Below are 25,458 nucleotides of genomic sequence, written 5' to 3'. Positions count from 1 at the left end.
CAAGAGAGAACTGACTGGAACCTGTGTGTGTGTGTGTGTGTGTGTGTGTGTGTAAGGCTTGTTAACTCAACTTCCCTGTTGGGTGATACGGGCGAGCCATTTCTTGAGGAATTCCCAAAGTCTTTATATTAGTTTCCTTTCACTGCTGCAACAAATTAGCACAAATTTAGTGGCTTAAAACAACATAAATTTATTATCTGACAGCTCTGGAAGCCAGAAGTCTTAAAGAAGTCTCACTGGGCTAAAATGAAGATGTTGTCAGGGTTGTGTTCCTTTCTGAAGGCTCCAGGAAAGAATTTGTTTTCCTATCATTTCCAGCTTCCAGAGGTTGTTTGCATTCCTTGCTCCTGGCCCTCTTCCATCTGCAAAGTCGGCAATGGCAGGTCGAGTCTTTTTCACATCTTATTACTGTGAGCTCTTCTGTTTCCCTCTTCCACATTTAAGGAAACTTGTGATTACTTAGGTCCACTCAGATAATATATTTTAGGGTATATATATTTTAGTGTCAGATGATTAGCCATCTCAGTTTCCCTTTGCTGGGTGTAATCTACCCTGTTCACAGATTTCAGGGATTAAGATGTGAACATCTTTGGCGGGTCTTTATTCTGCCTACCACAGGTGTGCGTACACTCAGACTGATGAGGGATAGAAGCAGAAAATTGCTCATCTTTAGCCCGGAAGGCTGACCTAATAGCCTGCATAGTTTTGATAAGGATCAAATATGTGCTGGTTGTTACATTCTTAAAGGGTCTCATGACTGCCTGTAAATCTCACCGATAGTTAATGTTGAGCTGAATGATAAGCACCAGAGAAATCTCGTGAAAGTAGTTTTCCGAGTAGAAATTCGAGGAAGACATTTATGATCTAAGACTCTCTCAATGTCCCTCCCTCTTGAGCACTAAGCATAGAACCACCAGCCTCCTACAGCAAAAGTGTAGCCTTTCTGTCCATGAGTCCTGTCCCTGTGCTATTTAAATAACCTTACTAACTTACACCGTAAAATGTTTCAGGAATTCTTTCTTGACCATCACACTCAATGATCCCACAATAAAATGCAGAGAAAAAGCCTGGAATGATATATACCTAACTATATACAATAGCAGTGATTGCCTCTAAACAGGGAATGTCACTTGAGAGAGAAATAAAGGAGAACTTTGATGTTTTACCTGAGGATTTATTGTCCCACTTACCTTGGAGTAACAAACCGTAACTTAAACATGTTGAAACATATTAATAAAATAGTACTGAATTTTAATTATTTATATTTGTCATTTGAACATCATGTATGTGATATTGTGATAGAATCAGAAATACACTTTGGTGTTCAGCTCCACCTCTGGCCAGAGTTCCTAAAACTCTTGTAATTTCCTAAGTGATAAGAGCAATAGGGACATCTTTTGTTATGGTGTTTGGTTTTTGTCCCCGGTTCTGAATAAGTGTGCAGTGTATAGAGAACTGTCCTGTCTCCTCTGGGAACTACACTGGAGTCAGATGGAGTGGAAGGTGTGTGTAGAGGGAGATCAATGTTGTAAGTTCACCGAAAGCTGATGTATTTCCTCTCACATTCTTCTACCTTGGTTATGACTTGTTAGTTACATCATCAGGTGCTTCCATTTCATGAGTCACATGGCATTTCCCTGGCTTTTGTTTCTGGTGCACCACCCTCTGAAGAGGGTCTTCTTTGTCTTAGTCTTTCACTTTCCCGCTTAGTCATTTTTTCTCTCATTGAAGCGTTTCTTCTTTCTTCAACATCTTTTTTCAGCTATTTTTATACTCATTGAATCACTTACATTTGATTAAATAAATATTTTCAAATACATGAAAGTATTTGCAAAAATATATGCTCAGAGATCATATAATTATCAAAAATGCTTTTACGTGCTACTTTTAAAGTAAGTGGCACTAGCTTCAGTTACACTGAAAGAAATTCTAAGCTTACTTTAAAAAATGAAATACTTGAGGGGCACCTGTGTGGCTCAGTCAATTAAGCACTTGACTCTGGATTTCAGCTCAGGTCATGATCTCATGGTTTGTGGGATCAAGCTCTGAGCTGACAGCAAGGAGACTGCTTGGGATTCGCTCTCTCCCTCTCTCTGCCCCTCCCCTTCTCATGCTCTCTCTCTCTCAAATAAGTAAATAAACATTAAAAACACCCAAAACAAAAACAAAAAAAACCCTGAAATACTTGAACACATATAATTCTTCTAAGGACTACCTATCTCACATCTGTGATGGTAAATACTTGTAAATTAACAGGTGTGGTTCTCACACGATCATAACATGCTTGAATGTTCATTGGCTAGTGGGACGGCATGAAAAATCACATCAAGCTATGCCCAACTCTTAATTTGAGAAAAAGAGAGAGGTTTCCAAGCATAGAAGAATTGGGCTTTGGAAAGTGTCAGTATGTGGTACAGTCTAGAAGAATGGCTGCCCAACTCTAGCAGATTAAGAATTGGGGCAGCAGAGGTGCTGGTTAACTCTATTTGTGGACAATGGCTTCTCCAGGCGGCCCTTTGCCCCATCCTGTGGAGACACCAAGGAAGGCCTGCGTCAAGGAATGGACAAGGTGTGACTCAGAACTGAAGTTAGAGAATAGCATCCTCCAGGGAGGAATTTTCATTTCTGCTAAGGCAGAGAGAATAAGAGAGGGAGACTCTTCCTGTTTCCAAAGAGTACAACAGTAGAAACACCATCCTTTGAGGCCCTATCTGTAGGGGCAGGGAGGGGCATGTCAGTGGTCCTAATAAGTGGTAACAGCTATGACCACAGAAAAACCTCACACTTTCTTGACTTCATGGCCCAAACCACTCACTGGTGTAGTCAACCCCTGGCCATTCATTCTGTAAATATTTCATCCATTCTACCTATTTACAATTATGACATGTTCTTTGGCAGTCTTTGTGTTTTCTCTACATTGTTTTCTAAATTAGGTTGTCTTCTTCAGGAATGAGCCTGTGTTTTTATAGCTTCTTATGAATATGCAACACAGATTGTACACAAATCTACACAGATTGTACACAAAATTGTTGATGAGGGTTGGAACTAGAGAAAGGTGCCTTCATTATGGGGAAAATGTCAGGGTCTGGAGCCAACAGCCAAGAAAGAATTCTTGAGGCATCTTTGGTGCAAAAAGGTAGTTTTATTAAAGCATGGGGACAGGATCTGTGGGCAGAAATTGCTGCCCTGGGATTGTGAGAAGTGACTGATTACATACTTGAGAGTTGAGGGAGGTAAAGGTAAGGGGAAGTTTCCAGAAGGATTTTCCTGTGCTAAAGAAAACTCACAGGATCTTGGAAGGCTGGCTACTGTCAAGTTAAATTTATTTTTCCCTTGTTAATACACTTGGGAGTTCCTGGAGGAATGTCCTACTCTGCCAGTCTCAAGTATTTGTCAATGGGCTGCAGGTTATAAGGAAATTTAATTTTATCTATCATTTCTTTCTGCTTTTGTTTCCCCCATCATTCAGACTCATGAATTTGGGCAAATTTCAGAACTGAAATATTTGAAAAGAGAGAGTAAAAAGATTTTTGTTGTTGATGTTGTTGTCATTGCTATTTTCCAACAAAGCACAAGACATTTTGTATCCAGTACTCTTGAGGCATTTATTTTACTCAAATAAATAAAAGTAAAGGGAGTCAGTACACCCATAAAAGACATAAAAAAGTAATATTCCAATTAGAGATGCTAAATTGCACATATGTATTTAAGTCCATTTTCTCCCCAAATCCCACTAAAACATCAATAAGGTGATTTTTAAAAAATGTTTATTTTTGAAAGAGAGAGAGAGCAGGAGAGGGGCAGACAGAGGGGAACAGGGCATCTGCGATGGGCTCTGTGCAACAGAGACCCCCATGTGGGGCTCGAACTCATGAGCCATGAGATCATGAACTGAGACGGAGCCAGATGCTTAACCGACTCATCCAACCAGGCACCCCAATAAGGTGATTTTTAAAGCATAAATTCACAAGAAAAAGAAATGGAGGAGAAGACCATGGCAACGACATTTTGGAAACTGGGATACTAAAGGAGTGATGGCTGGTAATAGTGGACCAGAGAAAGCTAAATTCTGAGCTGGCAGATAAGAAAAAAAATCTGAGCAGAACTGTCGATGAGCTCAGGATTCGATGGCACCATGACTCTAGAAGTGAATAGTATGCGTGTGGTTAAAGACAAGATTCACTGAACGTACACTAAAAAAACAGTTAGATCCTGAGATTCTGGACCCCTCCCCCAATTCAAATGACTGCCATTTGCCTCTCCTCGATCCTGGATGAAGACTGGAGACTTATTCTCTGGATACTATAACAGAGGGTCTTTGGCATGGGGGACTTGAGGATACTGAATATTGCAGTTATTGTTGCTGCATAATTACCTCCCTGCCCCTCAAAAAAAAGCCCTAAATGGGATAGAACAGCCATTTTATTATACTTGTATATTCTGTGTCAATTAATCAGACAGTGTATGGCAAGGACAGCTTATTTTCTGCCCTATGTGTCTGGGGTTTCTCAGCTGGGACGACTCAATGATTTGGTGCTGGAATCATCCGAGGTGTCTCCATTCAACATGTCTGGCACTTGATGCCCTTGATTAGGGTCTCAGCTGGGCTCAGTGACCAGAGTGCCTTTCTGTGGCTCCCAGTGTGGTCTCTGCCTGGGATTGCTTGGGCTTCCTCACGGCATGGTGGCTGGATTCCTAAAGCAAGCATCCATAAGAACAAGGGAGGAGGATATGGGTTTCTTGTCTAGCCTCTTCCAAGATATGGTATTCCAAAGAATGAACTCTGCCTACAGTGTTGAATTATCCACGCATATCTCAGAACAATAGCCACAAAAAATACATTCTCCATGTCAGGGAACTGAATTTTTCTCAGAGGCTGCTTTGATTTTGAGTCCAACTCTGACAATTAATCCCCATAGAAGCCCCATTTGACTCCCAAAATTATTTTTGCAGGGACTTCAGTTCATGTTGATTCAGTCATGTTGACTGCCTTTAGAGCTCAATGGGAATGGTTCTTCTGTGTTAAGTTCAATCTTTGAGATGGTTTGATCACTATGTGACTGACATTAATCAGATAAGCATTTACTTTATATCTTTGGTCACTTCATATTTAGGTTGCAAATTTATCACTTAAGTGTCTGCTAAGCCCAACTCTTTACAGAGTGTTCCTGCAATTTGCATATCCTAACTTGAGGTCATTTGAGGTGTCTTAGTTTTGGTGATCTCGGCTCAGGTCCTGATCTCATGGTTTGTGAGATCAAACCCTGCATCTGGCTCAGCAAGGAGCCTGCTTGGCATTCTCTCTCTCTCTCTGCCTCTCCCCCACTTGCTCTCTCTCTCTCTCTCAAAATAAATAAACTTAAAAAAAAGAGAGAGAGAGAAAGAAAGTACATAGCAGGAAAGTGAAGTGGTAAAGAAGCTTTGCTTTTTACCCAGACATCATCTTATGAAATATATTATTTAAAAAATGAACATTATGGAACACTATAAATGTGCTATTTGTATAGAGCCAAATTTAAAGAAATAAACTCCTATGTATATTTTAAGCATCTTATTGACTAAGCCTCATTGATATGTTTCCTAAAATTTCCTGTATCTTTCTATAGACAGAGCCTTGACGTTTTTCTCTCCCTTTTTTGATTTTCCATTGAAGTCTCTAAGCTTATATGAAGCTTAACTCTGCAATGGAGTAGCATAGATGTACTTATAGCAATCCACAGTTGCTCTCTGTTATTTTAGTCTTATTGCCATTCATTAAACTGAGGAAGAGCTGTGAGCAGAGCGAGAAAAACACAGCATTACTCCTCTCCTCCTTGGAGGGGTGCCTCTCTTCCTTCCACAGAGCAAAACCCGAAAAAGTAACACTGTGGTCACACTATATTCACACAGCAGTATAAAAACCTTTTTTTAATTAGAAAAAAAAAGTATTCTGGGAAGCTCTCACCTCTCCCCTAAATTCATAAACAACTCCACCCTAGAACCTGAGGTGATATTTTAAACAATTCAATATATGCTGCATCTATGTGGCTCAGCCAGTTGAGTGTCTTGATTTCAGCTCAGGTCATGATCACACAGTTTATGAGATTTAGCCCCACGTTGGGCTCTGCTCTAACAGTGAGAATCCCTGCTTGGGATTCTCTCTCCTTTTCTCTCTGCCCCTCCCCTGTTCTCTCTCTCTCTCTCTCTCTCTCTCTCTCTCTCAAACTGAACAATTGAACATTAAAAAACCCTCAATAGACTCATAAATATGGAGAATAAACGGACGGTTACTGGAGGGGGTCTGGGAGGGGAGGGGGGATGGGCTAAATGGGTAAGGGGCATTAAGGAATCTACTCCTAGACCAATGGAATAGAATAGAAACTCCAGAATTACCCCCAGAAATGTAAGGCCAACTAATCTTTGACAAAGCAGGAAAGAATATCCAATGGAAAAAAAACAGTCTCTTTAACAAATGGTGCTGGGAGAGCTGGACAGCAACATGCAGAAGAATGAAACTAGACCACTTTCTTACACCATTCACAAAAATAAACTCAAAATGGATAAAGGACCTGAATGTGAGACAGGAAACCATCAAAACACTAGAGGAGAAAGCAGGAAAAAACCTCTCTGACCTCAGCCGCAGTAATTTCTTACTTGACACATCCCCAAAGGCAAGCAAATTAAAAGCAAAAATGAACTATTGGGACCTCATGAAGATAAAAAGTTTCTGCACTGCAAAGGAAACAATCAACAAAACTAAAAGGCAACCGACGGAATGGGAAAAGATATTTGCAAATGACATATCAGACAAAGGGCTGGTATCCAAAATCTATGAAGAGCTCACCAAACTCCACACCTAAAAAACAAATAATCCAGTGAAGAAATGGGCAGAAAACATGAATAGACACTTCTCTGAAGAAGACATCCAGATGTCCAACAGGCACATGAAAAGATGCTCAACGTCGCTCCTCATCAGGGAAATACAAATCAAAACCACACTCAGATATCCCCTCACGCCAGTCAGAGTGGCTAAAATGAACAAATCAGGAGACTATAGATGCTGGAGAGGATGTGGAGAAATAGGAACCCTCTTGCACTGTTGGTGGGAATGCAAACTGGTGCAGCCACTTGGAAAACAGTGTGGAGGTTCCTCAGAAAATTAAAAACAGATCTACTCTATGACCCAGCAATAGCACTGCTAGAAATTTACCCAAGGGATACAAGAGTGCTGATGCATAGGGGCACTTGTACCAAATGTTTACAGCAGCACTTTCAACAATAGCCAAATTATGGAAAGAGCCTAAATGTCCATCAACTGATGAATGGATAAAGAAATTGTGGTTTATATACTCAATGGAATACTACATGGCAATGGGAAAGAATGAAATCTTGCCTTTTGTAGCAACATGGATGGAACTGGAGAGTGTTATGCTAAGTGAAATAAGTCATACAGAGAAAGACAGATACCATATGTTTTCACTCTTATGTGGATCTTGAGAAACTTAACAGAAGACTATGGGGGAGGGGAAGGAAAAAAAAAAAAAGGTTAGAGAGGAAGGGAGCCAAACCATAAGAGACTCTTAAAAACTGAGAATAAACTGAGGGTTGATGGGGGGTGGGAGGGAGGTGAAAGTGGGTGATGGGCATTGAGGAGGGCACCTGTTGGGATGAGCACTGGGTGATGTATGGAAACCAATTGGACAATAAATTTCATATTAAAAAAAAAAAGAAATCTACTCCTGAAATCATTTTTGCACTATATGCTAACTAATTTGGATGTAAATTAAAAAAAAATTAAATTTAAAAAAAAAACCCTCAATATATGTTTACATAATTTGCAAATGAGCTTTCATCCTTACCAAAAATGTTATAAACAGCTGTCTGTTTCAAAGCAAAATAGTTTAAACTTGATTTTTTTAATTTAAAAATGTTATTCAAAGAACTTTATATGTTTTTTAAAAGCACTTTTTTTATAAACTATTTTTTATGTTTATTTTTATTAAAAATTTTTTTTTAATGTTTATCCTTTGAGAGAGAGAGCGAGAGAGAGTGTGAGCAGGGGTGGGGCAGAAAGAGAGGGAGACACAGAATCTGAAGCAGGCTTCAGGCTCTGAGCTGTCCGCACAGAGCCTGATGTGGGGCTTGAACTCACAAACCATGAGAAGTCAGCCGCTCAACCAACTGAGCCACCCAGGTGTTCCTATGTTTGTTTTTATTTTTGAGAGAGAGAGAGAAAGACAAACAGAGCATGAGTGGGGAGGGGCAGAGAGAGAGGAGACACAGGATCCAAGCAGGCTCCAGGCTCTGAGCTGTCAGCACAGGCCCAATGCAGGGCTCAAACTCATGAACCACGAGATCTGAGCCAATGTGGCGCTTAACCAACTGAGCCACCCAGGCGCCCCTTAAAAAAGCACTTTTAGTCTCATTTTTTATGTATTGCCTCTGCGTGCTGAGTTCTACCTGATTGATGAAACATCCTTCTAGCTTCTACTTTTGCCCCATAGGCCCACCTCCTATGGCTGCCCCTATGGGCCCACCTCCATAGGCTGGTCTCTCCTGCTTTCCCATTCTGCCACAGGTTATAGGGCCTCTCCTGGATCTTTTCTTCCAACTCCATTTCCACCCCCAGCACCATACAGGTCAGCTTCCTACTTTCGACAGGGCAGTGATGGAGCCCAAAAGAGAGGATGTGCCCCATCAATTATTTCTCCGAGTTGGAATCAGTTGGGAAAGTCTCATCAGCCCCTCAGCTCATCATTCCCAGTGTAGAGTAAATAGGCTCAGTGGGCACAACTTTGAAAGGGAGAAATAAAGGTGAAGACTTTCTACTTGATCTAATCCAGACTGAGGATGGTGATAAGCAAGGAGCTAGGGCTAAGCACCAATTGTTAGGGGGATACAAATGGACCAAGACTGGAAATACAAGGGAATAAGCTTCCATTTAATGCGGGCAAAAAACAGGGGCACGCGTGGGTGGCTTAGTCGGGTAAGCATCTGACTCTTGATTTTGGCTCAGGTCATGATCTCACCATTCGTGAGTTCAAACCCCACATCAGGCTCTGTGCTGACAATGCAGAGTCTGCTTGGCATTCTCTCTCTATCCCTCTCTCTCTGTTCCTCCTGCTTGTGCTCTCTCTCTCTCTCTCTCAAAGTAAATAAATAAACTTAAAAAAGTTCTAAAAATCAGACTCTTTCAGGAGGAGATGTGATAATGCCAAAGACAGTCCCATTGTTGCCATTTTTTGAGATGTCCTCAGGGACACAGAATAGAGTCCAGGAGACTGTCAAGTTGAGACCAGTTTCTCAATGAGCTTATAGAATATTAGCAGAAAGAATGTAAATATTAAAACATACCACTTCCCTTCCACCTCACTTGGGAGCCAAATTGCAATCAGGAAAAATATATTCTTATTCTCTGTGCCCAGATGACCTCTCTTATAGTACAGAGATAACTTTGGCCATGGCACACTGTGAAAGAACACATTTTGCTAAATTGATTGAGACAATCCTCAGTCAATGTTCTCTGCCGCTGCCCTCACTGCACTCTCCTCTGATGCCTGTTGACTCGCCTTTCTTCTCTACCTGGCCATGAACTCTCTGAGGGCAGGCACCATGTCTAACTCATTTTACCTCAGTGCCTATGCAGCGGCTGGCCCAAGGCAGGCATGTTTATTAAATCAAAGATTTGATGGGTAAAAATGAAAGAGAATTTGTTTCCTAAGGTCTAAATTTTGAGTAGGCATCTATCTTTGCCACATATAAACTCATTGCATTTTTCCTTTTTCTTTCTTTTCTTTCTTTCTGTCTTTCTTCCTTCCTTTCTTTCTTTCTTTCTTGCTTTCTTGCTTTCTTTGTTCTCTTTCTTTCTTTTCTTTCTTCCTTTGAATCTAGAGTCATTGATTTTTTAAAAATATTCCCTCTTCAATTCAGGAGCAGATTCTGCTGTATTTAGGAAGCCATTTCCAGGAATCTATCAAGCCTAACCACGGAGCTGTTAGTCTTTTTTACTTTAGAGTTTGAAGGACTTGTGTGAGGCAGGCCCAATTTACCAAGAGCTGACCCCATTCATTGAACCAGGTGGCCCGAGGAAGAAGAAAGCCAGCAGGAGCCCAGTAAGAAGACTATTATCAAATACAACAGGAAACTGTGGAATTAAATCTAGACTGGTGAGTGTCAGACTGACAGTCTGTCCAAGGTTTACATGCCCTTCTCCCTCTCTAGCTGTCAGCTTCTTCGTGCAGGGATCAAGTCTTCTCTGCATTCCCAGGACCTGGTGCAGCTGAAGCAGAAACATCTGGAGATAGGCAGACTAAGAATGGGAAAGCCCATATGCAGGAATAATGAGAAAGTGGGTTCTTTCTCATATGGCCCCCGTCAGTGGGGGAGGAAGGGAGGAAGACAACTTTTGCTAAGCACTACCTGTAAGACAGACACTGTGTATCATATTTTTTACATATATTGCAGAAGGCCATTATTTCCAAAATTTCTGAGACTTGATTTGTCCTATATTAACAATATTTCTACAGTTTGAATATCTTAACTCCAAAGAGGAAAATAATAGACAAATAATTTTCCAGGCCAAAAGATGTGGTAAAAAAATTGTTTTGAAAGAATTTTGTTTTTAAAACTCCTTTATTTCATGTAAATACATCTTGCAAATCAGTTGAAGGATGTAGCACATATCCATCATTACTTTGCATAGACTAAAAACATCTGGATATAACTGAAAAAGGGGAAAAAAGAGTATCTTGTTAAACTCCTAAATCTTTAGACATGTAAGCATGTACACAAAAATTATACATTCTACTTAGTTTTTCTCAGAATGAAAACTGGAATTCATGATGCTCATTCATTACCTTAAAACTGGTGTGATACAGGGGCACCTGGGGGACTCAGTCGGTTAAGCAGTTAGGCGTCCGACTTCAGCTCAGGTCATGATCTCACATTTTGTGAGTTCGAGCCCCATGTCGGGCTCTGTGCTGACAGCTCAGAGCCTGGCTCCTGCTTTGGATTCTGTGTCTCCCTCTCTGCCCCTCCCCGGCTCATGCTCTGTCTCTCTCTCTCTCTCTCTGAAAAATAAATAAACATTAAAAAAAATAAAAATACAAACAAAAAATTTAAAAAACTGGTGTGATACACATATATACAAATATACATGTATATGAAAACTTCTTATTCTTTGGAAATGCTTGTTGGTCTGTGGCACGTTCTCTCACCTTTGCGAGTTGATATAATTGCATCTGCGAAACAAAAGGTGAGATGATGCGACAGCTTCTTGTAGAAGGTTTCTTGTCCGTCTCCTCTAACAGAACCTTTCCTTTCCAAGCTCCCCTCTCGGCCTGTGCATCTGGAATATTTCCATGAAGTCTATGATATCCTCACAACGTCACCCAGCCTAGGCGGAGCCATGGTGGCCCATCCATCAGGGTTCCTTCCCCTTCGTCTGTGAGCCATGGCGACATCACTCTGCAGTACGGGAAGCCAAGAATCACAACTACCACACCAGTCCCTGCTGGAGGCCTCCTCTGCTCAGACTCCCCTGGAAATGATCTTCTGTCTTGTCTTCTAATCCTCCTACTAACCACCACTCTACAGGTGAGGCACCTGATACTCAAAAGGGTTTAAATACTCTTAATTTGCCTGTCATCACACATGAAGTAGGGACTGGAATCCAGAGGGTTAGGACTTGAATACAAGTCTGTCTGCCTGCAAAAGCTCTACTCTCTCTACTTCACTCTGGGAGATTCATTGATGAGAACAACATGAAATTAGGGGAACTACTGGGCAATAGGTATAACTTTAAAACCACAAACTGGAATATATGGGAGATGTCCCTGCTTCATTTGTCCATAACTCAAAAGAATTTATTTGACAAGACCTCATTCTGCTGGAGGTAGAACTCCAAGTCAATCCAGGTTGCCTTCCTCCCAATTTCTCTGGCTCTGTCCCAGTCCCTGGAAGACTTTGGGGTACGGGGGGCAGAGGCAGGCATCTGGTTCTTATTTGTTGTCTGCTAGCTCTGGGGCCATTAAGCCATCCATCCTGCTCTCAGGTCATGCCCAGCATTCCTCAGTCTCATGACAAACACCCTTCATACCTAATAGCTCTCTCTGTTGCTTTTGTGCCCCTCTGGGGACACGATTCTCATCCTGCAGCACCTCTGGGGGTTGTGTGGAATCAGTCTCCATTTCTGGACCATGCTGTGGCTGGTGGATTTTGTGAGGTCCTCTGAGGGAGTGACAGAATCCCAAGCAGGCTCTCCACTGTCAGCACAGAGCCCGACGCGGGGTTCGAATGCAGGAACCGTTAGATCATCACCCGAGCCAAAATAAAGAGCCAGATGCTTAACCGACTGAACCACTCAGGCCCTTCTTAAAATGCATATTTTAAAACATGAAATGCTAATAGTATAGACATGCATGTTAAAGACGATTTCCTTTATCCATTGCTGGAAGCAAGAGTCCTGCTGCTTACACTTCTGCTTACAGTTCCTGTGACCCCTTAATAGTGATGACTTCTGAGAAGAAGCCTCAGAAGAAGGTGGAAGTGGAAGGAGAACAGATATGTAGTATCTGGCCAAGTAGACAAAACTAATGTAAACAGCACAAACTGAGGGGATGGAATCAAAAGGAACTGCGTTGGCTGAGCTCTACTCGCCACCCCTTCCCCTCGGGCTGAATGTGTGCCCCCTGCCACCAACACAGGGGTGGTTGCATGTCTACTATTTATTGTGTGCCTGCTGCAAGCAACAGACCATCTTCACAGTTTTAGAAACATCCTTCATAATATTTCCAACAACCTCTGGGAAGAATATCACAATCTCCATTTTCTCAAATATGGAAAGTTAGGATCAAGATTGTGTGAGCAACCAGTCCACGATCATTCAACCATTCCACAGAATCCAAACTCTAGTGTTTCTGTTGGTTAGAAAATGAGGGCAAGGGACAGAAAAAATGACCTCTCTTATGTGATGGGGAAGTGATTACCAAGCTCCAAAATGCGAGTAAGGAAATGTGTCACTGCAGGAACTTAGAAAGTCCTAATCCATGCTGGGCTGGCTTCTGGTGTGGCCTCCTGCAAGGTAATCTTGTTCTCATCTTGTTTCCTTTAATTATGTATTGAGCTGACAGTAGACTTGCCACTGAATATGGAACAAAAGCTTGGCCTTTCCCTGAAGTTGCAGTTCTCAGGGCAGCAAACTATCACCAAACAGAAATTCCAGCTCAGAGGTGTGCATCTGGCCATGCGCCGGGGGCATCTGCTCCTGTGGAAGGAAGTGTTCCCCGGCTCTACAGAGGTACAACAGGCTGGCTCAGTTGGCTCTTCTTTGGCTGGAAAGAGCAGATTGAGAACATCTCCCAAGTCTTTTCGATGATGTCCCAAGCGTAGCTTGATACCAGCCATGGTGTAGGTATGTGCACCATGGAAATTAGCAAACACTGTAAGCGAAGGCTTTTATCTTGGAGATCCATTGATTATTGGGCCTTTCCCTGAAGGATCAAAGGCCATTGATTAGATACTGCCATCTGTCCTGCTGTGGCATATACAAGGTGGTCCATGGGTAATATCAACTGAGTCTACAAAAACATATTGGGGTTTTAGGGAGCTGATAAATATACCCATTTTCCCCAACCCAGTTCTGAACTAAGTAAAATACAAAGAACAGTTAGATAGATGGAGCCCAATGTATAAGCTCTTTTGCTGGTAAAGGCTAGGTTGGTGAATGTGGTTTAGGTGCAGCAAGAAGGGACTTCCTAATACTATTCTCCAGAATCAAGCAGAACTACCCATCTGTCACAAGCTCATCTGGACGACCAAAAGCTTTTCCATATGGAGCTCTCCTCTTGAAAAACTTATTGTACTGAGAATCAGAACAGAATGCTTGATTTCTTTGGGCAGCTGACTCTCTAGAATAAGGGTAGAGGAAAGGACTGAGCTCTCTTTGCCTGGTTTCTGTCACAAAGTCACTGGTAAGAGGAGTCCTCCTCTCTGGGGAGGAATCAGAGAGGGACCAGATAGACAGTAGAAGCATTTCTTGCACTGAGTGCCCACCACATGGAGGGAGATATCAATTAGGGCCTGATAACCATTGTTCTATGAAAACCTAGAGACAACCAAGTGGGAAAGTGATGAAAAATGTAAACTGGATTCTATTTTTCCAGGTTCATAATGTATTGTACAAACTGAGTATCACATGGTGAGTTGACATTAGCTTGTCCAGGCATGGGAACTTAACAGATGAGGTACTGACTGTTTAGAGTTTGTATGTGGCTTTCATAGCTGGAGGTTTTTTAGACCTTAACTTCAAGTATAAAACTACCAAAGCAATGCCGCTGCATGTGGCCAGTACACAATTCATTCTCCCTGTGGGAGTATTGGACTATTTTTTAATACCAGTGAAATGGAATTGGGCATGAGTTTCTGGTACTACCATGATTTCAATCTCACAAAAGACACAGATTCTGCAGCCCATACACAGCTACCTCTTGGCCCAGCTGGAAGAAGCCCTGTAAACTGGATTCTGTGGGTCTCAATATGGACACACTCTGCCTTCCCAGTATTGATGTTTTAAGAAGTATCAGATTGTCCTGCATCTGGAGGAATATATAGTGGTGTTCTTATCACATATACATACATACACACACACACATACACACACACACCCTTCTGGCTATGACATTGCAGATGGAGTCTACAAAAGTGATTGTAATCTATACAAGCTTTTCATTTTTTATATTTTTAATATGAAATTTATTGTCAAATTGGTTTCCATACAACACCCAGTGCTCATCCCAGCAGGTGCCCTCCTCAATGCCCATCACCCACTTTCCTCTCCCTCCCACCCCCCATCAACCCTCAGTTTATTTTCAGTTTTTAAGAATCTCCTATGGTTTGCCTCCCTCCCTCTCTAACTTTTTTTTTCCCCTTCCCCTCCCATGGTCTTCTGTTAAGTTTCTCAAGATCCACATAAGAGTGAAAACGTATGGTATCTGTCTTTCTCCGTATGACTTATTTCACTTAGCATAACACTCTCCAGTTCCATCCATGTTGTTACAAAAGGCCATATTTCATTCTTTATCATTGACAAGTAGTATTCCATTGTATATATAAACCACAACTTCTTTATCCATTCATCAGCTGATGGACATTTACTCTCTTTCCATAATTTGGCTATTGTTGAAAGTGCTGCTATAAACATTGGGGTACAAGAGCCCCTATGCATCAGCACTCTTGTATCCCTTGGGTAAATTCCTAGCAGTGCTATTGCTGGGTCATACAGTAGATCTATTTTTAGTTTTTTGCGGAACCTCCCCACTGTTTTCCCGAGTGGCTGCACCAGTTTGCATTCCCACCAACAGTGCAAGAGGGTTCCTATTTCTCCACATCCTCTCCTGCATCTATAGTCTCCTGATTTGTTCATTTTAGCCACTCTGATTTGCATGAGGTGATATCTTAATGTGGTTTTGATTTGTATTTCCCTGATGAGGAGTGATGTTGAGCATCTTTTCATGAGCCTGTTGGCCATCTGGATGGCTTCTTTAGAGAAGTGTCTATAGAAGCTTTTTATATTATAGGTCTTCTCCAACCCTGAGACATCTTGTGTAATCTGGCTACAGGTGAGAAATTCTTATGGGACCTGTCAGAGAGTAAGCTTTGCCTTTCCCTCTGCTCTGTGGGGTCTTTTTCCAGGGGCCTTGGGGATATCCAGACTTTACCCTGATACCACTGACTTCCAGTTTCTCCATTGGTTGTGAGCTAATGCAGCTTAAGGTGGCTGATCAGCAGACTATATGAGGGGTGGCATTCCGTAGGGTGTCTTTACAAAGTTTCCTTCAGTGCATATTCCCCTGGTTTTCATTTAGAAAATGTGTAAATATTCTACCCCTATCAAACTACTGGTATCCTGCCTGCTACAGCATTGTAGGCCAGAGAAGCCTTGAACGGTGTGGTTGGGCTGCTTTCCAGACTTAGCCCTTAGCTCTAGATCTATTGTAGAGAAACTTCTCTAGAACTTCATATCCTCTTGGAACAATGAAAGGGCTATAACTCTTTCCACAGACTCTTAGTTTAATGTGAAAGACAACACCTAGTTGGTTACTGATATGCTTTTTGGGACATGAATTTGAATCCTGTGGAATTTCTCTTGTGCAAGTTGGGTCATGATATCAGTCTCCTTCCACTGGCCTCAAAAGTCATCTTCTGTCACAAAACAATCTAGAATCTCTTCTGAGTCTAATTATGTTTGGATTATAATTTTTAAAGCTTGGGAGTTTAATTAAAACCGAAATGGGAGTGCACTTTACATTTTATTGATTGGAGCCCTTCTGATTAATTGCATTAGATTGTTAGTACCTCCAGAAGATTTTCTTATTTTATTGACGTAAGCCTGGATTTTATAGGCAAACTCAGTGTTTGCCTGTTCATCTACTTAACAGCTGTTTAGTGAATGCCCACTGCGTAGTAGGCTCTGTGCTGGGCATGGAGGATAAATGCACGCTCAAGGAGTGGAATGAAGAGAAAGGCACACTGGCCAAACATTACAGTGTAATGAGCAACACAATGGTGGTTTACTAGAAACAGTGGAAGGATGGGAGAGATGTTGAAGGCAGCCTGGGCGAGTCATGAAGCACTTGAGCTAAACCTGAAGAATGATACGGGGTTTTCAAGAAGACACAAAGGGATAGAGCCTTCCAGGCAGAATGGAAGGCTTAGAGAACATGGCATTTTGGGGAAGTTCAGTATTGGAGCACCAAGGGCAAAGGAAGCAGGGGGTGAGGGTGAGTTGGCCAGATACTGCTCTTATATAGAGTATATTAATTCTCTTGCCTAATTTTGACAACACTATGGAGGTGGTGTTCTTAGCTCCATTCAACAGAGGAGAAAACTGAGCCTTAGAAGGATCGTATAACTTGCTCAGGATTATTGACCTAGTAGTTGTTAGGGTTGAGATTTGACCCCCATGTAGAAGCAACATTAATCACTATACAAAACTGCCTCCTTATGTTTATCTTCATGCTTCAGCTCACAGACAAACTTGGTTTTCAGTCCCAACAAGTAGCTGCTGAAGTCCCTGTTTTCACTGGAGATACTTTTGTCTACAAGGTCAGCAAAGACAGCTGGTGTATGGAATGCAGCCATTTTACATGATCACTCCTTGACTAAAAGAAATGCAGTTCAAACCCCATTCCTCCAAACATGACAATTGCTATGTGGCAAAGCTTCAAGCTCAAATCTGAGGCTCAATAATTATCAGCTAATCAAATTGTAGTGCCACCAAAATTCAGGCATACCCTTAAAGTAGCTTCTGCAGGGTTTGAGTTGTCGAGGAAGTTTTGGAGAGAGCTGTTTGAAAGTAGAGGAATGAGCGTGTTTATTAAAAAAACATGAGAAAAACAAGCGTTAGGGCTTTTACCACTGGGCTTCCTGGGAGGCTCCATTCTCCTGATACCTGAGGCCATGCATGAAGGGCCAGCTTGGAATGACGGAAATGCCGGAGAATCTGCAGTCTTAGATCTTAACTTCCGTCACGTCAGACCCCGTTGGAGTTTGGGCAAGAAACTTCCTCATTTTGATTTCCATGCTTGCATAGAAGAGTGGCTCAATGCCCTGCTTCTGGGGCCAACTGGGTGTGCTTGGGCAAGATGCACGACTCTGTGTTGGTTTCATAGCTGCAAATCAGGAATAGAAATAGTTTCTACCTCGCAGGCTGTTGGGAGAGTAACTGAGCCCAGGCGTAGAGGATCTCAGAATGGTGTTGACAGAGAAAGCACAAGTCACATGAGCTTTCATTACTGTTGTTTTCTTCTAGTTCTGGACTTCCCTCCTCCATCCAAGGTGAAGTGATCATTTCTGCAGAAAATCATTCTTCTTTCTCTTTAAAATTTTCTTCTACTTAAGGAAGGCAAACTTAAACTTCTTTGTGTTGTAGTACACTTGCCAACATTGCATCGACCTCCAGCCTGGGCATGCCATGTCCGGCACTTTGTTTGCTGCAGCTCCTCAAGACCAATGGGAATCCATTTTGTTCAGACAAACAATGGTGACCTTTTCTCCTGTTTGCTCTGTGGCAAAAATTATTGTCTTTTTGCCATAACCAAACATGATGATCTTTGTATAATGGAAAAACAAATATCAGTGAACTTTTTATTTGTTTTTTTTCGACGAAGAAAAACCTATTTTAAGTTGGCAAATTCCACTGGAAATAAATCATATTGCTATAGAAACCATGCACAATTACCCCTGAAATGTGGTTGCTATATATGTTCTTTAAATGCACATGCGTGAAGCATTATATTTTAGCACGTATTGACTTTCAATTCTGTTTCCATAGTGTTAGACAAGAACCCGTCTGCTGACTGCTTCTCTGTTCAGCCTTTTAGGATTCCTTGCTATCTTTGGGATGTGAAATCATGTGGTGAAAACCACAAAAATCTTGTGATTAGTTCTGGCTATGCTACTTCTGTCCATGTGACCTGGGGAAGGTTTTCCAATCTTTCTGATCCAATAAATTTATACATTCTCTAGACTATAAAAATAATGATAATGTCTCATAAGGTCTGAGTGAAGATAAGTGACATAAAGTGATATCTGCATAGGTACTTAATGCTTTCTAAAATTCTGTATAAAGGTGAAACAGTTTTGCTTTCAGAAAACTTACCCACTGAATAAATTACATATCCCAAGTAATGTTTGGAGTTCCTGTATTTTTCTTAGAGTTCGGTTATGACAAGTTGAAGATGTGTGAATGCATACAGGAGGAATGCAGACCTGCTTGGGGTAGGAATCCAGCAACATTACTCACTATCTATGTAATCTTGGGCAGGCAGCATAACCTAGAGAGGTTATGCTTTACTTTCTTCCTCTTCAAAGTGAAAAAATAAAATAAAATAAAATGCATATCCAGTGTTATTGAATAGATTAGAAAAAATTTACGTGTCAAACACAGCTCTTGACAGGTAGTAAGCACTTAAAAATGGAACTTGCATGAAATAATGACGTTGTGCCCAAGCTGACACCATTAAACAAATTCCCAACTACTCGGCAATTTGGAACTTGTTCTACCAAAGGGAATACCATTTGTCAGCACCTGGAGATTCTTATCAATTCTTGAAGAACACTTGTTTGGAGATAACAACCACTCATGGGTTCTGCCACAAACGTTTAGTGAGCATCTATTAAGTGCATGGATCAGCAAGGTGAAATGGCTATTTTCTTTCCTTTGCTTCCTTTCCTCCCCTGCCCTTCCTGTCCCTTCTCTTTCCTTCTTTTTTTTCCACTCCTTTTCTTCTCTTCTTTTCTGCCTCTGTTTTAAGGACAATGGAATGCCAGTGGAAGAGCAAATCATTCATTTAGAACTGGCAAATCTCTCAGACTGTTATGCCAGGAGACTCATTTGAAGTTTATGGCACTGAGGTAACAACACGGGCCTCTGGATGGTTGGCAGGTCTGAATGTTGCCTCAAAATTCCTTTATGAGAAGCAGCTGAGCATTTCTTGAGTTTTGTCTAAGGAGAAAATTTGCGAGATGATGCAGTAGAGTCAATAATGTCTTCCAGAAAGGATATGTGGAGATGTATTTGGAATAATGTTCTTCTTCATAAGGAAAGTAGATGAGAATAAATTTTTCACTGCATAGAGTGAATGCAGAATCCCAGGAACTCAGATACAATATAGTATGTTTTGAGTGTATAAACTGACCAATGAGGAAAAAAGGAAGAAGTGTTTATGAAAGTAAAAGTTGGAAGATGAGAAGGAAAGATCACTCAAAGTTCCCCATATCTGAGATAAAGATTTCCACCGTGGGCAGAGAGGAATGGCTGGAGGTAAGATTTCATCATTACAGATCACATCATTGCTCTGAGCAAAATACCCCATATCTGCTTACCTTTTCCTTCTTAAATCACAGCTTCTAGGTTTCCTCCTAATACAACCTTTCTGCACTGCACCTGCTCAGTCAGAAACACACACACACACACCCAGCTCCTATTCCTCTATGCCTGAAACCCGACTACTGAACAATCAGAGACCCAACAATAAACCACAGAGTTCCAACAGAACTTGACTACCTAACTTTGGTTTGCCAGGCAATTCTTTTTGTGTCCTGGATAGTCCCATCCAACTGGTTTTATATCAAGATCAAGGCCTGATGGGGAATTCTAAGAGACTCATCTTCTCAACTCCCACCCATTTCCTAGAGACCCTCTGTGCAGAGTGGTTTCATGAACTTGACCTGCTGAACTCAAGGGAAGAGGTGTTCAGGTAACAGCTACAGGTATGAAATGTGCCAAAGGAGTAGGTTTCCAAATTGGGGAGAGCCAGGATGGAGCTAAGATGTAAGCCAGGGGGGCCAAAAATGGCAGAGTCAATCACTAGACAGGCAAGAGCTGGATGGGATGTTGAAGCTGGTGGTCAAAGGGAGCTGAGGAAAAAGGAGGAGTTGGCATCAAGCCCAGACAACGTAAACAGCCTTAAAGGCAGGAGAAAACACAAAATTCTTGTATTGGTTTCTTCATTTATTTGTTTTAAAATCTATGAGTATGAACTGAAGCAGAGCTTACCTCAACCTATAGGCATTTTGGTTTTTGTTCTGTTCTGTTTTGTTTTGTTTTGTTTTCTGGAATAGGAATCTTTGATCAGTCACCATAGATGTGGCCAGTCTAGGCCCTGGGAATTCAGATGGTGACACGGTGTAGCGGTCTGGGCATCACTCAACTCTCGATTTGAATGCTAACTCGGCCATTTGTTGCTGTGTCAACTTTGGCAAGTAGTTTAGCTGGCTCCAGATCTCAGTCTCTTTATTTTAAAGTTGGAGTAATAATAGGTATTCATAGGATGGTTGGGAGGCTCGAATGAGATGAAATATGTGACACGTCTGAAACAAGGGATGTCCCCAATATGTGGCAGCTGCTTATGGTTGTTGTTGAAGTCTACTGCATCTCACAGACTTTGGCAGAGACCTTCCCATGAATTGCTTCTCTTGGCTTTGGAAGGGAGTCGGGGGAACCGCGGGCAACCTTGAGTTCACTCGAGTTACTCTGGCCGAATGGTACGTCATGGAGTTGGAGATTAGACTACCTGCCACGGCTTTGTAGGAGTAGCAGTTGGCCCTGCTTCCTGCAGCTCTGCCTCAGGAACAACAGGGCCTACAAAAGTGAACCGCATCAAAGACTCCCATCTTGTGGAGAGCTATAGCCCCATTGTGGTCTGACTTCTTGCCCTTTGCCTTTTTCCTTTTATTTTTATTATTTTTTTTAATGTTTATTCATTTTTTGAGAGACAGAGCATGAGTGGGGGAGGGGCAGAGAGAGAGGGAGACACACAATCCGAAGCAGGCTCCAGGCTCTGAGCTGTCAGCACAGAGCCCGACGCGGGGCTCGAACTCACGAACCCTGAGATCATGACCTGAGCCGAAGTCGGATACTTAACCAGCTGAGCCACCCAGGCGCCCTGCTTTTTTCCGTTTAGACACACATGCCCCTGGCTGCATGATGAGAGTTTGAGGAGCTCAGAGCAACAATGTAATCTGTAATGATGAAATCTTACCTCCAGCCATTCTTCTCTGCCCACGGTGGAAATCTTTATCTCAGGTACAATACTCTGAAATGGCCGTGTTCCCCTTTCTTTTTTTTTTTTTTTTAAAAAATCTTTTTTAATGTTTATTTATTTTTGAGAGAGAGAGACACACACAGTGCAGGTGGGGGAGGGTCAGAGAGAAAGGGAGAGAATGACACAGAATCTGAAGCGGGCTCCAAGGCTCTAAGCTGTCAGCACAGAGCCCTACGTGGGCCTCGAGCTCACAAATGATGAGATCAGACCTGAGCCGAAGTTAGATGCTTAACCAACTCAGCCACCCAGGCACCAACTGTGTTCCCATTTCAAGTCCTTTTTATACTAGATAAATTCCGGATTCATTATTGTCTATCTGCCGAATGAAATGAAAGGAAAATATCTTAAATCATGTTTTTAGGGTCTTCTTATAAAATGGAATCCTTTTAGACTTGTAGAGCCAAATGAGCAAACCACTGCCACCGAAAAACAGCAAAAAGAAAGTAAAGGCTTTAGACTCCTTAGCAGACCATGGTCAGATCTGGATCAGGCTGGACAAAATGATGAGAAATGAATGCAGAATATAACGGACATAGTGTGGCTTTCCTGTGTGATAGGTGATAGGCCCTTGGGAGCTGATGAGACCCCACTCAAGGCTAGGGTGTCAGGTGCAGAAAGCCAGGGGCTAGTTCCCTATTCCCAACAGGCAGTATTAACTACCAGACCTCAGACGCTAGGGAGTTGCACCCACTTATTCATGTGTGTCTTCGATGCTGGTAGTTTGCTGGTCTGTTAGAGGGCTTTCTAAGAATATTAGTTGTCCTTTTAGCCCACCCTTTTTTTGAGAGAGAGAGAGAAAGAGAGAGAGCGTGAGCAGGGGAGGGGCAGAGAGAGCGGGAGAGAGAGAATCTTAATCCGATTCCATGCTCAGCTCAGAGCCCGATGTGGGGCTCAACATGGGGCTCCACGCAGGGCTCGATCTCACAACCATGAGATCACGACCTGAGTCAAAATCAAGAGTTGGACGCTTAACCAACCGAGTCACCCAGGTACCCCTTGTCCAACCTTCCAATCACAGTCCAATCTTCACAGGCTGGCCTAGCTCAGAGCAAGAAAGACCTGGGGGTACATTCTTGCTCTGCTAGTTCACGATCTATGATCACGGGCAAGTTTCTCATCTGTAAAGCAACACACATTTCAAAGGGTTTTTCTGAGCATTTAATGACGCCAAGGAAGCGTATAGAATGCCAAACAAGTATACACTCAGTAACTTCATATATTCCCACCTATTCCACAGGAAAGCGGCTGGAATGGCACTAAGCCTCATCTATAAATTAATAATGCCCATGTTGCTGATTCTAAGATATGCGTTTGCATTTTAATGTCTTGTAACTGGCGGCATCTACAGTCTTGGGCAGCCAGAGGGAAGGTGTCCCATGGGTGTTATTACACTGGTGCCAACTGTGTCCACAGACCACTTGGGGGAGTCTCTCTGAAATGTAGGTATCACATGACACCATCCCTAGGCTACACTGCTAGAAGCAGAGTGAGAGCCGGAGCTCGGCTCTACAGACATGTTCTGTGAGTGGGAACTGACCCTCTAGAAGGTCCTTGACCAGCGACACTTGAGACGCGCAGACTCATCCAACAATAGAATGGAGAGGAAGCCAGGGAACCCACAGAAAGAGACAGAGAGCGGAAGCCACCTGACAGTAGAAGCCAAGATCAAAGAAGCAGAGACCCAGAAACAAAGTAGCAAAGGAATAAGAAAAGCAGGAAGAGAAAGAAGCAAAGATGGAGGCTAGCTGAAACAGCCCAATTTACTCCCATCTAACCTAGAGCTGGGGTTCAGTGTAATGCATTTCCCAACTTTGCGTTACTTATGAGATTTTTACAAGGGAATAAAGACACTTTTTAGCTGGTTCTTTATAACTTTCTTTTCTAGCCAACTGATTCAGTGGTCTTTCTTCTTAAAGTATCCTTATAAAACCTGTAGAGATTAGATTTAGAGCCAATTATAATGCCCGAGGCAATTAAATAAAACAATCAAAACACTTTCCCAGCTGCAATTCACAATAGCCACAAACACACCGTACAGACTCAGCAAATTCTCAGCAAATTGTCTTAGGCAGTGATTCTCTTGCTTATGAATTTTGAGAAATGGTTATTTCTCTTAACGTATTGCATATTTACTATAATTAAAAGCAGATACATTTTGTTCTCAGTTTAAGCTTCCAAAAGTACAGTCTGTATTATGTTGGTGCTATATTTAATGTTTGCAACACATTTATAATTAAACCTATGTATATTTTGTATATATAACTCTACATTTTAATATAATTATATGTGTGTGTCTATATGTGCATATATAATGTATACGCATCTTAGTATAAGACGGAAGGGAGAAACCCACTGAATAATACGACATGCCAGGCATTGAACTAGCTTTTATTTATTTATTTACTTACTTATTTATGTATTTATTTACGTTTTATTCCTTTTTTGAGAGAAAGAGAAAGAGTGACAGAGCGCGAGCCAGGGAGGGGCAGAGAGAGAGGAAGACACAGACTCTGAAATAGGTTCTAGGCTCTGAGCTGTGAACACAGAGCCTGACATGGGGCTCAAACCCACGAACTGTGAGATCATGACCTGAGTCGAAGTCGGACGTTTAACCGACTGAGCCACCCAGGCACCCTGGTATTTTATATTTATTATTTTAGTATTCACAAAAGTCACAGGAGATAAATTTACCTTTTACAGCAATTTTGGTTGTTCTCTTGATTTCTGGAAAATCGTTTTCCAGGTCTTTTAGAAGCCATTTCTGAGGGACAAAAAAGATCGTGGCAGATTCTTAAAGTTGCTACCACTTTTGCAGCTGTCCCCAACTGGCTAGGAAGAAACAGGCCAATGGGGATGTCTTTGAGTTATTGTAACGATTTGCTTAATTCTAAGCAGGACTAAATTGGAACCAATTACCTGGAGAAGGAAGGTACAATATATCATTATCAACTCCTGGCATCATTCAATTACCTGTTTCCTTTATAATTAGATACTTTCAAGCATGTGATTTTTTTTTTTTTTTTTTTTTTTACTTTAAGTAGGTCTGCCTTTTCTAATCAATTTAGGTGTTCTCTATACAGAGATACATACAAATAAAAGATGTGCTAAGTATTGTTGGGATGGGAGGTGGTAAGGCATACACAGGAGCATAATACATATTTCCTGCCTTCAGGAAACTTTAGTCAGGATAGAAATATATAACCACAGAGGGAAATGGCCTTTAATTCAAGGCAGTCTTTGCTATGATATAAGGCGGCTTAAAGCAATAAATAAGTCCTGTGAGTATATAGAGGAACAAAAAGGTATCCATCAGGAGCCTGGTAGGAAGAAGGTGTTATGTTCAAATTGGGAATTACAGGAGACTTTCCTTTTTTAAAAAGGCTATTTACCAAGGTAAATGTTGGGTGGAACAGAACCACAGAGAGTTCAGTATTTAGAGAGTAAGAGGGCCCACCCATGGCACTCGTTTCCTGGGGCTCAGAGCAGGGTGGGGGGGTGGAAAGTGGATCTGAAGGGGCAAACAGAAGGCTCTAGCCCTGAAAGTCGCCGAAGGAGTAAAACTATACCTCAGCTTTAAAATAATAGAAATTGAATATATACATGTAAGAGGAGAGATGAGGATGAACACTGTTCAGAGTGAGCATAGGACATAAAGCTTCAGATTTGGGAATATGCATGCTCTGGGGCGACCAAGCACAGGGGGAATTGGGCATAAGATTACAAAATAGTTTGGAGCCAAATTGTGAGGGCCTTGAATGTCAAGCCAAGGAGTTTGTACCTGATCCTGAGGACAATATCCTGAGTGTTTTTAAAATCAGTAATGAAGCCAGCATCTTAGGAAGATTAATCTATACCGATAGGGAAACTGGTTTGG

General features: G+C 41.8%; 1 pseudogene; it reads right to left on the bottom strand.

Annotated features, from left to right (window-relative positions):
• Nucleotides 1-14,233: 14,233 nt before the first annotated feature.
• On the bottom strand, nucleotides 14,234-14,416 carry LOC106990074 (ATP synthase membrane subunit K, mitochondrial-like; annotated as a pseudogene).
• Nucleotides 14,417-25,458: the final 11,042 nt, after the last annotated feature.

This window comes from Acinonyx jubatus, chromosome C2 (assembly GCF_027475565.1).
Source record: "Acinonyx jubatus isolate Ajub_Pintada_27869175 chromosome C2, VMU_Ajub_asm_v1.0, whole genome shotgun sequence".
Taxonomy (NCBI): domain Eukaryota; kingdom Metazoa; phylum Chordata; class Mammalia; order Carnivora; family Felidae; genus Acinonyx; species Acinonyx jubatus.
The sequence above is the reverse complement of the archived record's forward strand: the minus strand, read 5'-3'. Positions and strand labels throughout refer to the sequence as shown.